The 12,626-nt window shown below is 39.5% G+C and overlaps 1 long non-coding RNA gene across 1 annotated transcript; it reads right to left on the reverse strand.

Moving 5' to 3' along the window:
• Positions 1-3,920: 3,920 nt before the first annotated feature.
• On the reverse strand, positions 3,921-11,718 carry LOC309867462. Its single transcript, XR_014313188.1, has 3 exons — positions 11,226-11,718; positions 5,649-5,757; positions 3,921-4,322 (listed from the first exon to the last, which is right to left on the reverse strand). It is a non-coding gene; the product is annotated as an uncharacterized lncRNA (long non-coding RNA).
• Between the last annotated feature and the right edge of the window lie 908 nt (positions 11,719-12,626).

The raw sequence follows: 12,626 nt of genomic DNA on the forward strand, positions 1-12,626 counted from the left end.
TGACCCATCAGCCTTCTCAGCCTGACCTCCGAGAGGCTTATGTCATAACATGACTTTGGGCTATTAGAGAGCCCTTCTGGAAGGCAAAATCGACCCTTGTGTCCAGTGGTTGGGTGAATGAGAGTAAGGTATTATCTCAAATCATGCATTAGTGATTTTTACTTCATTATTTTCAAGTGATGGACTCATGAATGTGCTCCAGGAGGTCTGTGGTGTGGGGCAAACACTCATCCATGAGTGAACGCTGTGCATCTTCTGTTCTGAACAATGATTGCGAGGCAGAGCGGATGGGGCACAGGATTTGAGGTTGGACTTCTCCCCAAGTTTTGCTAGTCCTCAGTGGATTTCTGTTTCCTTATCAACAGAATGGGGACAAAAGTCTTCTTGAGGGTTTTTAGGAAAACCCAAAAAGCGTTGGTCACCCCCCGGGGTCACGGGTGCCCTCCTACAAGAGTGAGCTTCTGTATTTTTGGTCAGTCTTGCTTTTGTAGCAGGATTGTCTGCAGAAAGCACCTAGCAGAGCGCTAAAGTGAAAGACAGTGTAAAAATGGACATGCACATCCTTAGAGATCCCTTTTGAGAAGAGAGGATAGGATATGGTTCCTTAACATTTGTGCTGAGCAGAGGCCCATGGATTTGTCCTTAGGATTTTGTCAAAGGAGGGGATTTGGCCTCCTTGCTGCCTAATACAAGTCACAGAATCTTTTACAGCTCTAGTTGCTCCTTCTGCAACACCCCCAAAATAAGTGGGTAAAGAATTATCCTCCTAAGGCTCCGTTTCATGGCTTGACTTTGCCAGAAGCCATGCCTTCACTCATTCATTCAGGCACTGCGTCGGACCGTGGGAATGTGACGGCCAGCGAGACAGACAGGATGCCTGCACTTGGTGGGAGAGAGGGGAAGGAATGAGATTTAAAACAAATCAAATAAACAATGTCCTCAGATTCTGTTGGCAGCTGCGAACAAGACCTACCAGGGGCTCATGGGGTGACTGGATGAGAGAAGGCTGATTTGGCTTCAGATGAGGCGGCCAAATTAGGTGTACATGAGGAGAGGGTGTTGCTGCCCGGAGGATGGAAAGCTCCCAACAGATCTGTGTGAGGGGAAACAGCATTCCAGACGGAGGGAACGGCACAGGTAAAGGCCCAGATGAGGAGACAAGCTAGATAATTCTTAGGCACAGGAAGAGGACCAGTAGAGGACCAGCTTTCGTTGAGACCAGAGTGGGTTTTGTGGGTTGCTGTTTCAGCTGAGCAAATAAACCAGATAGAGCACATATTTCCCCTTCCTTGTTCTGGGTGGTGAGTTATACTTAGGAAAATAAGGGCATGTTCCGGCTCTTTCTTTTATGTTCCATCCCCACAGAAACTATTTTTGGGGGGGGGTTGACATTTTTACGATTTTTAAAAATGAATCTGAGACACGGAGAGTCACCACAGATGCTGCATATTAGAAAAGGAGTTTGAGTGGGTGAGAATGGGTTCATTTGAAAGACAGTATGGCCTGGATCTGAACCCCCACTTAGCCACTTATGAGATGCTCTTAGTTACGGTATTTACTTAATCTCTCTGGGCCTCCATCTCTTCTTGAAAACAGATTTGAGACTTAAACACAAGGCGAATATTTTAGTGCCCTCTACTGGTTTGGAGGAATTAAGTCCATTGTTCAGGTTGTCCTAGCCACAGGTCATTGTGACCATGCCACCATATTGAATATCCAGGAAATATCCAGGGCCCGCTGGAATGATCATATTCCATGAACTATGTGTCCAGTGGGGTTGTGAGGAAAGCGCTTTTTCAAAGAATAGGAAAAGTAAAAGAAGACAGAGCCACTGACTGAAAAGCTGTTTGAAATAGATGGAACCTTCTGCTCAGGATGGAGGTAAATGATTACAAATGATATGGCTTTACTACAAGGGAGCAGTTTCTCAGGTGATTCTGGTTAAGAATTGTGTCCTTGGTTGGGCAGACATTCATTTCAAAATGGGTTACCAGAATTTTCCTTGGCAATATGTGACCACTGATATTGATTCAATTGTTGTTTTCAAACATAGCTAAGACTCCAACATGTCTTATCTTGTCTTTTTTCTTTTCTTTTCTTTTCTTTTTTTTTTAAGATTTCATTTATTTATCTGAGAGAGAGAGAGAGAGAGAGAATGAGAGAGAGTGAGCGTGAGATGGGGAAGGTCAGAGGGAGAAGCAGACCCATGTCTACCCACCCCTCTACTGAGCAGGGAGCCCAGTGCAGGACTCGATCCCAGCACTCCAGGATCAGGACCTGAACCGAAGGCAACTTCCCAACCAACTGAGCCACCCAGGTGTCTGGAGATGTCTTTTCTTGAGTTTTAATGTCTTCAAGCTGAAGTAAGGATGTTCTAGAAATGAGTTGTAAGCACTCGTATGATGCCACAGTTTTAAGGGAGGTATTTTGAGCCCTTGGAAGTACCATCAGTCTCAGGAGATGGAGAGAGTAATTGGAAGGAGGAATACAATCAGACAGACTGTGGTCCATGCTTACGGGCCATGTTTTCTGCAGATGGACACCCACACAGATCTCACCAGGATGCTTGCTTTAGGACAGAGGGCAAAGTCTCCCTTTATAACCCATGGAAAACTACCCCAAATTCTCTGAATGACAGCAATACTGTTGGAACTCTGTTTTTTCTTTCCTACTCTGACTTCACACTGAGGTCTGGATCCCAAACAGCCGGGAGGCTTCCTCTTCTAAGTACTGGGTATTTAGAAGAACGGTAAATGGAGGCATGCCCCAGTCCCTGTGCGTAAACAACACCGAGTTCACTTCTCTTCTCATAAAGGGGAAACCGGTTCCTCCAGGAGTCTCTCTCTTTCCTCTTCAGTCTGATAAACGCTTGGCTCTTTTGTCAGGTCAGACCAACTCCAGCCGACTTGTGAGTAAAAAAGCCTTACAAATGGATTTTCAGTCACCACTCAACGAAGCTGGTTGACAGAGCCCCACGAAATCCTTCTGGAGGGAGGCAGGCTTTTAACTTGATTGATGAAATTATATCTAAATCTAGTAGATTTGGGACTTCAAAGGCATTTTTCCCTACTTAGGGCATCCCGGATGAAGGGCGTATGCTATTTGTACCAAACTCCCAGGCTCAAGTGGTTCGCAAATTGACCCCTTTGTAATAGGTTAAAGGTTTCTTGCTAGATAACGGGGGTTCATTTTGATTAATTATGTCAGGGAATTAATGTATGATTACTAACTTTTAGCAGACCCTGCTCTTTCTGACCCCGAGCTGCTTGTTTGTGTGGCTGGTTGTAATTTTCGACCGATGGGTTAGGAGGGGTCACTGTGTGGTCAGCATATTTTAAACAAAGGGAGAAAAAGAGAAGCAGAGGCTTCCAAATGGAGTGGACACCGCAGTTCAAGGCCTTGACAGAGAAAAGCTGCTAAGTGTTTTAACAGTGGGCTTTTATATATTTACTCTTGCTAATAAAAGATGGCTCGCCGGAGTGGAGAGGAACCTGGGATGATTCGGAGAAAAATAAAGTAACAGCTAAATGTTAGCTGGTCAATTTCACTTCGTCCTCGTGCAATGGCCTAGTCCTTGTTAAAGATTAAACATGGCAAAGCATCGAGTTTTGGCTTTCGATAGGTTAAGAGAATCAGACTGAAGGAATCGTGTTAATAATGAGCTTTTCTGGTGGATGGCGTGGAGCTGAGATAGTCATTCTCTGATTAAATGCTGGATAGTTGGAAGAAAAGTAACAGAGAATGAACTGATGATTCCTCACATCGAATTAATTTTATACCATTTGTCTCCATCGTTTATGTGATGAGGCTTCTCCTAACTGGAACAATTACATTGTTTGAGGTGACGTGAGAACTTCATGGCTCATGTTCAACTCCAAAGGATCAGTTCAAAATGGCCAATGACCTCCAAAATGAGACTCTTTTTTTTTTTTGGCCCGGTGTTTTTGACTCCCCAAAAGCAAGCAGCAGAATCAGGTTCTTGGGATTTTGAGAAAGATGCTAAGGATTTGTACTAAAGATGAGAGCTCTTTTTTCCTCTCCTTGGCATTAAACTTTGCAGATTTTCTCTACAAAATGCTATGGATATTGTGCTGTGGATTGTTTTCCAACTGTGACCTTGTGGAAACACAATTAGTAGGCTCAGAGGGGAAAAATTCAGGCCAAGAAGAAAGAGAAGACCTTTCTAGGGAAAGCAGGGGTTCCCAGGGGGAAATTATCAAGACAATGCGGGAAACATAATTACAAAATGTTGGGCACAGCATTAGGGTGAAGAAGGAAGACCAGGCTGTTTGTTTTTGGAGCAAATGCTATATATTAAAGGACTTAAAAGCAGAGATTAAAATTTAAAAAAATCAAAAAACAAAAAAGAGAAATTGTTACAAATGGAAGGTGTTACTTAGATACCATATTAAACTTTCAAACATTATAAAACACCCTTTCTGTAAGGTTATTCAGAAATAAATTGTGCTTTAGCATTCAGATTGAGTTGGTTCTGTTCAGAAGGATATTGGAAAGGCCCTGGGATGCTGACAATTGCTGATCACCCGTAGTCTTTATGGACAACATAATCACAATTACTGTATTTCAAACAAGCCCCTTTCAAAAATTAAAGGTGTTGATGACTTTAATGGGGACATAGACCATTTGTGTGTTCCATTATTGCAATTACTGTCTGGCTTGGTACCTTCTCCCTGACAGTGGCTAATGCTGTATACTTCAAAGGAAGAGATAAACCCCCGATAATGCACGTATGGTCCAATTCACAGCTCGCTCTTTATCTCCCCACTGGGTTGCCGCGCCTCCTTGACAAGGCACATGCGCACCGTTATAAGGACAGAGTTCCGGTGAGGAAGTGTGGGTGTGTACTTGCATTCCACCGAGGGAAACAGTCCACAGCACAGGGACAGAGGAAGAGACCATAGGACCAAGGGTTGTAGGGCTGGAGGGACATAGAGAGGATACCTTACCTATTTCCCCGGCTAACACAGAGCTACCCCACCCACATTATGGAGAGATCTCAGGAACAAATGTTTCTCGGATATACCTAGTATTTTCTTAGGGGCTTTGAAACAAAATTTGTTTAAATAATTATCCTCTTTTGCTTCAATCTCTCACGTTCCTCTTCTTGTTGTTGCACATAGATTTAGAAATACTTATCACATGTGTTCTATGATATATATCTCCAATGATCTTTACATTTTATACACACACACACACACACATATGTATAGATATATGTAGATATACATGTAGCTCCTAAATATCCCAAATATATATAATAAATATATATAAATACACATAAATATATATATCCTGAATGTTTTGAAATCTCCAAATGGTTTTTTCTTGAGTGCCAGATCACATGACTTTGAACTCATTTAACTTTTATTGTACTGTAGAAGCTATAATCATTTTATTTGTTTTTTAAAGCTATTATCATTTTAGTCATATATTAATTTTAAGTTATAGGACATGACATGAACTCATTTATCTACACATGATCCAAAAGACAGTATTATCTAAGGTAAGGACTCTGTAAGAACAATTGTCTCTACAACTTTGTGCCGAATTTCATTCCAGTTTTCTGGAGAAAATAAACGTTCACAAGCCACAAGCACAGACCTTCAGGAACTACGTTGTCTACTCACATCTCTTCTTTCCCCAGGCTAGTCCTGTCACTGCTCCCAACTGTCTAGATTTTCATGTAATGATGCTTCTGTCATGATTTGAGGTCCTCACAAAGGATTCTGGTTTTCACTGTGAAAATCAAAAGTAGAACAGAAAAAAATACCAAGAAAGAGAACTAATGAGCATCACGTATAGGTTAACTGATTTAGCGATTATCAAAGCAGTTCAAGAGAACAACTTATTACTGACATCTGCTTCAACAGGGTGAGTGGAAGTCTGTTCACGCTCGCTCCGTGAACAGGCCAATGAATTTATTTAAGTTAGGGTTAGTTTCTCCATCCATTAGCCCTCAAGGTAAGATTTATATTTAATGGGTATGCCTGGATCAACCTAAAGAAAAAGGATCCAGTGAGATATGGGAGCTATATATCTATATATATCTATAACTCATCATCTCAGTTTGCGTGGGCCTGAGAGCATTTCTGGAATATGGAACTTTCTGTTTTAAAACCGGACAAGTCCCAGACAAACCAGATCAAATCAGATCATCCTAGATGGATAGGAGAGTGTCTCTCCAGGCACCAATTCCTCATGCTATGGCTTGGGTTCTTACCCTGAAAGACCTAAAATATTTCCCATAGTCTACAGTTTACCTCCAAAGTGGCTTCCAAAAATTAATGATGACCTGGAACCATGCCAATTAAAGACAACTTTCACTTTTCTGCTCTTTCCTATTGTTGGTCCATTAAAAAAATTGCTTGCATATTGATAGAACTATTTTATTTTTTTAAACCAGAGTTTGCTCAATAAACTTTAATAATTTTCACAACCTAAATGAAACTATTTATCACATGTTATGAACCATTTGCCGACCTATTATTTAGCTTGCCTTTCAGATTGCATTCATCTTTTTGAACAGTCACAAATAAGGCAACATTCTAAAACATAAAATACAACACAGGTCTGCAATGAAATTTAAAAGAGACTTTTCAATATCCAATATTTTGTCCTTTTTTTTTTTTTTTAAGTTCAGAGGTGACTTTCAACAGAACTTCAAAACCAAATTGGAGAACAATGAACATAGAACTGTTCTTTTTAATCATGAGCAAAAATCTATCACACATGTTCTTTCAAGTAAAGTTTATTAGAAAGAAACAGCTACTAGAGAACCACATGTTAACTCTGACTTGGCAAGGTCAGGCCAGGGCAATAAACCCTTGAACCTTACAAATATGCAAAGCTGACATAAATAACAAATTAAACCCAGCCAGGTATAACACTTTGGCCAGTTGGATGTGAGGCAGATACCAATTCCTGGGAACAAGAGCCTGTTGATTTGTAAGGAAAACCCGGTCTTACCCTCTTTGTTCCCTGCCCATTAGTTTTGCATCTGGGGGTCACTTTGCTCCTTCCTGCTGAGGCAAAACCTAATAAAAATGATTCTGCTGTGCTCTCTGCCAGCAGTTCCATGTTACAGCTCATGGGTTGTTGGTACGGTACATTGGACTAATAATGTAGCATGTTTTTATGAAGGAATGGAGGATCTTGGGTGGGATTGACATGACGTTGGGGGATTTTAAAATCATTTCGAAATGGTGGAGTCTGGGATATTCTCCAGAAAGAAGTGAACTCCGTGGTAACTACAGAATCCATAGCACAAGACAGTGGGATAAGAGTTGACTCAACCCATGACAAGAATGGAAGTAAGCGACTGTGAAATAGACAGCAAAAGAAAAACATATATTCTATGTTTAAAAAAGACGTCTTCACCAATGCTAATACGAATGCTAGTAAAGGAATTCAGAAGTTAGGGAACTGGAAGAGGGAAAGAGGAAATCTCAAATATTGCCTTTAACTCACGCCAGAAAGTATCAATGACGTGACAATCACCAGTGGGACAGAGAGGCACATTTTTGTTTGTTAAACACAGACTTTTGCTTAATGAATAACATAGGCATTTCCAAGATCCCATGTTAAGTTATCCTTCCAGTGATCTTAACGGAATTCAAGTTTTGACAGAGCTAATCTGTAATGTATTTAATTAAGCAAACACAGTCTATCAAACTCAATAAATTGGAGGTTGGTTTCAGGACTTTTAAATTTGTTCTGAGTTTTTTTTTTTTTTTTCCAACAGGTGTGACTCTGTACTTCCTATAGCCATGGCTGGTGATGTATCAAGGCCTATTAATGTAAAATAGCCCTTTTGAATAGTATTGTTGAAAAAGAAAAAATATTCCTTGGATGCCGTATTAGAAATGGCCCATAATAGTGATTTTTCTTTTGAAGTCAACTTTGTCTTTGCCTCAGGGAACTATATACCGATGACATTGGACTCTTTCTTGGCAGAGAAACCATTTGATTCCATGTTGGAGGAGGAAAGAGTTGATTCAGTTTACATGTCGATATCCTATCACATTTTTGAATTTTGAATTTTGAGAATTATCTATGGAATAAGAAATGGGTTTGTAGGTCACTCTGGAAATTCTCAAGTTTGAAAATCTTTATAATTTAGATTTGATATATCTTATCCAATTTGTAGTTTATTGAATTCGGGTAATAATCTCTGCCTTTTTGGACGCAAATTTACGAAAAACTGTGATTACGTCAATGAAATCTTAGCTGATATCTGTGATACATTTTGAAAAATATTTTTCCTAAAACATGGAGGACTGCAGAGATCATTGTGGAAACTCAGGTGATAGATGGATTGAGTACTTTCTCTGCTGTACCAACTCAGTTGTAATGAGGTGGTGCTGTCACTCTTTTAACTTGAGGAGAAGGAAAAAAGAGGTGTTTTTTTGCAGTTGGCCCAATTTAAGGACAAGAAGGTTGGCAGAGGAACTCGAGGGGAATGAAACACTTTGTAACACTGTAAAACTGAAAGACTGGTAATGAGCAAACAGTATGGGATGAAACCTATGGAGAATTTCAGACAACTGGATGACAACAAATGATATTCCATTGACATCTTTTCTGATTTGTGTATTTTCCTTTTATTTTTAAAAAAAATGTGTACGTAGGGGTGCCTGCGTGGCTCTGTTGGTTCAGTGTCTGACTCTTGATTTCAGCTTAGCTCCATGATCTCAGGGTTATGAACGGGATTGATCCCCACGTCGGGCTCTGCGCTCAATGCTGAGTCTACGAGATTCTTTCTCTTCTTCTTCTGTCCCTCTTCTTGCTTGTTCGTGCATACTTTCTCTACATAAATAAAATCTTTTAAAACAGTAACATATGCAGGAGAAACTCTTAAGCATCTCAACTTTTGAAGTAGACAAAAGTCTAAATCTGGTCTTGAATTTTATATAAGTGGTTCTTTGATAGAACAGAAAAAAATAGTGAATCAATTGTATGAAATTGTGGCCCATCCCATTCTCTACACAGTTCATTTTTAATATCTCTACCATGGTCTAGTTTACTTTCTTCATGAAGACCAGGGTCTCAGACTGGCAGACCTAATTCTGTTTCTCGTCTCTTTGATTGGTTGGCCCAGTTCCTTCATAATTATTCTTTTATAATGATTTTATAATCTGAAACTAAATGCATTTAGGTGGTGAGAGTATCAGCATTCTAGTTTGCCATCAGTCTCTCCCCTTCTCCCATCTGATCCTTGGCCCAGTCCATACAATGGATGTTACCAGCCCAACCTCAGGCTGTTGGGATTTTAGGATGTGGTGAGGACTATGAAGCTAGCCTCCCGTCCTTAGGTCTGGTGTGGTCTATTTAATCCACCAGTCCAATCTTGACCCAAGTGGAATCCTTGCTTCTAGGAAGACTGGATATCTGACAAGTTTTTAATTTTCAACATCAAGTTAATCTCAAGTTATTTTGGCACAAGTCGGATAACCTTGCTCTGTGTTTCTCTGTTGATTCTGTGGGTGGGAGCTGATTAGAGAGAGTGGAGAGAGGCAATTAACAGGCTCTTGCACAGGAAGTTGAATCATAAGGCATATTACTACCTTATTTATTTTTGGATTCTTGTGGATCCAAGGCTGTTGGCTCGAAATCTCAAGGACTAAAGGATTAGGATGTGTAGAAATATATATACGTATTACTAAAAAGGAAGGTTTGTTACTTTTGTCTACTAGTCTTTGGCTTCAGGGCACGCACCCTTGAATTGTATTAAATATTATACAAAAATGTTTATTTAAAGTTATTTCAACTGACAGGTTATTAAATGCTAGATCAAATGACAAGAAAGTTCAACATCAAACTTGTTAGTGGGTGAGTAAGTGTGGGATATGTTGATTCCTGTATAAACAAACAGACATGGAAATATCCACAACGCCATTTAACCTGATGAATAGTGGTTCTAATGAAGGAAAAAGGAGGGAAACTTTTTCTTTTTTAAACCATCCAAGGGCAGTCATTGCTGGCAGAAGTTCACATGCTTATGAATATACTGAGGAGGTGAAAAAAGAATAAACTTAATTTTTATAACAGATGCTTGTTCACTAATTAGGGGTAGACTCTTTAGTATGTAACCTGAGTCAATCACTTCAGACCCCAGAATGGTTTGAAGATCCTCATGGACATTTAAAGCAAAAAGGCAGGAAAAAAGATCAATAGCAAACAATGAACAGAAAGTAATCCTTTCGATTGCTTCTTCCTGCAGAGCAGCTAGCCGAATGTCAATGTTGGATGTACTAGTCTCCATTTGTCTATAGTCAAATCATGTGAGTCTTTTTTTTTTTTTTAAGTCCCTCTTTAGTTCAAAAATGGGTCAGCAGAAGTGACATTAATGCGGAAAAGCAGTCTCCTAGCAGAAGGTCAGTAGAGAAGTGTAATCACTTTAGAAGTTGATGTTGTAACTTACTTGAATGAAAGACTTTTCTTAAGGTGACATTAAGATGAAATATTTAAGATAAACTGGAAGATTTGACTGGAAATTCACAATGGCTCTCTGAAATAGTCTGCCCTGATTTACAGATCCTCAATTTTCAATTTATGAGCTGAGACCAGAGTATACCACTAGAGGATGAGAATAGAGTAGTCATATTAGAGGCAGCCCATATATCCTAAAGACAGACTTTGGAAGAATTAGAAAGTATAATAAAGTGTCTGTCCCTTTAAGACAGGACCTGGCTCACTGCCAATTTCAAACCTAAGGCATTAGATATTTTTAAAGCCCTTAAAACTGTCACTTTTTCCTCAGACTTTTTGTCATCTCTAAATGAAAAAACAGTACCAGAGAGATTTGCCCATATTGTTTCAAGTCTCCTCCGGATATTTTTGAAAAGTAAATATTTATTGCTGACAATAATTTTTTGCTAAAGGTTAACTAGCACTCCAAGTACAAAGTGAGGCATCTGAAAGACTGAGAAACCTCTCAGCCCCTTTCAGTCATGCACATTTACAGGAAACTTGCAAACAAGGCTATTCAAAATGCAAATTCATAAAATGTCTTTATACTCTTCCAAAGGAGATATTAGACATTATTTTTGGAGAGATGGGCTGTAAGTTTGGTGCTCAGAATAGCTCAGAATAGGTTAAGCTTTCGCTGCAGACCGTTTAGCTACAGGCTACGTAATTAACATCAAGATGGCCTTTTCTCAGCCTTTGTTCTTGGCTCCTTGAGTGGATTTTGACAATGTGATCACCTTGAGCACCCTTCCTTCCTGAATGTCTCCACTCCTTTGGCTATTGCTGCTGCTGCTGCTGCATCCTCTTCTCTTCTTCTTCTTCTTCTTCTTCTTCTTCTTCTTCTTTTTTAGATTTATTTATTTCCTTTGAGAGAGAGAAGAGGTAAAGGGAGAGAATCTCAAGCAGACTCTATGCTGAATGCAGAGTCCGACACGGGGCTCAGTATCATGACTCTGAGCTGAAATCAAGACTTGAATCTTAACTGACTGATCCACCCAGGCACTCACTCCTCGTTTAGCTTCTGTGGGGAAACTTCCAGCATTCAATGACTTTGTGGCCACACACTTTGTGCTTTCCCATTAGACATTCAAAGAAGTCTAAGCACCTCCCCCAAAAAGTTGGCTGCCAATTAGCTGCAAGGGATTTCATCAGATAGGTCAGGGCAAGGCAAAGTTATACAAGTTTCTCTAGTGTTGATTCCCTCAAAGATTTTAATATATACCACAAGTCTCAAATCCTAGTAAACCCATAAGTTTTGGAGGACATTCAGTGAGACTATAATCAATGGATCATATTTTGTTAAATGCTGGCTAAAGGTATCAAAAATATAAAACTGCTGAGGTCCTTTGGATTATGGCGTTTCTACTAGATAAATAAACACTGAGTGGTACTGTACAGATTTTTGGAGAACACTTTTCAATACTGTATACCTTTTTTAATATAAATATTAAAAACATTTAGCAAGATAGAACAGACTCTAAATACTATTAAATACAATACTATTTAACAAAATACTATTAAAACCCTTTCTGTCATCTGCCTATCGATAAGTTCATGCTAAGATAGACATTCACATGTTATATCACACGCAAATATATACATATAACAGGATTTGTTAAGATCAGTTAAGATTTGTACTTAGCTTCTATAACAGAAACCTTAAAAACTTTGTGGTTTAAACAATCTAATTTTTTTTCCCCCTGCACAAACGGTGCTTCCACAAAATTAAAAGGGTCCTGGTGCTGGCTTTTGGCTCCAGGTCTTTAGCACAGGGTTATCTTAGGGTTGGAAAATGATTTACTGTAAGTAGAGCAATCATAGCTGCATTTTAGGTGGGAAGAATGGAAAGGAAGACATCATTAAAAGGTACGCATCTGTTGAGTTGGCTCCTACCACAAAGCCCTACTCGACAATTTATTTTGATATTTTATGGCCAAGAACTTTGTCCCCTGGCTATCTTTATATGTAAGAAACACTAATAAATGTGGTTTCTTTCCTGGGAACCTATTGAAAACAAATTCAGTGTTCTTTGAGTAAGAAGAAAGAGGGAAATGGATACCAAGTAGACAAGTAGAGTTGTTGCTATCTTGTGTTCTTTGCCACCGGTCCTATAGAAGACTGCCTCAGTATTAAAGATA

The sequence above is a fragment of the Mustela nivalis genome (assembly GCF_964662115.1).
Source record: "Mustela nivalis genome assembly, chromosome: 6".
Taxonomy (NCBI): domain Eukaryota; kingdom Metazoa; phylum Chordata; class Mammalia; order Carnivora; family Mustelidae; genus Mustela; species Mustela nivalis.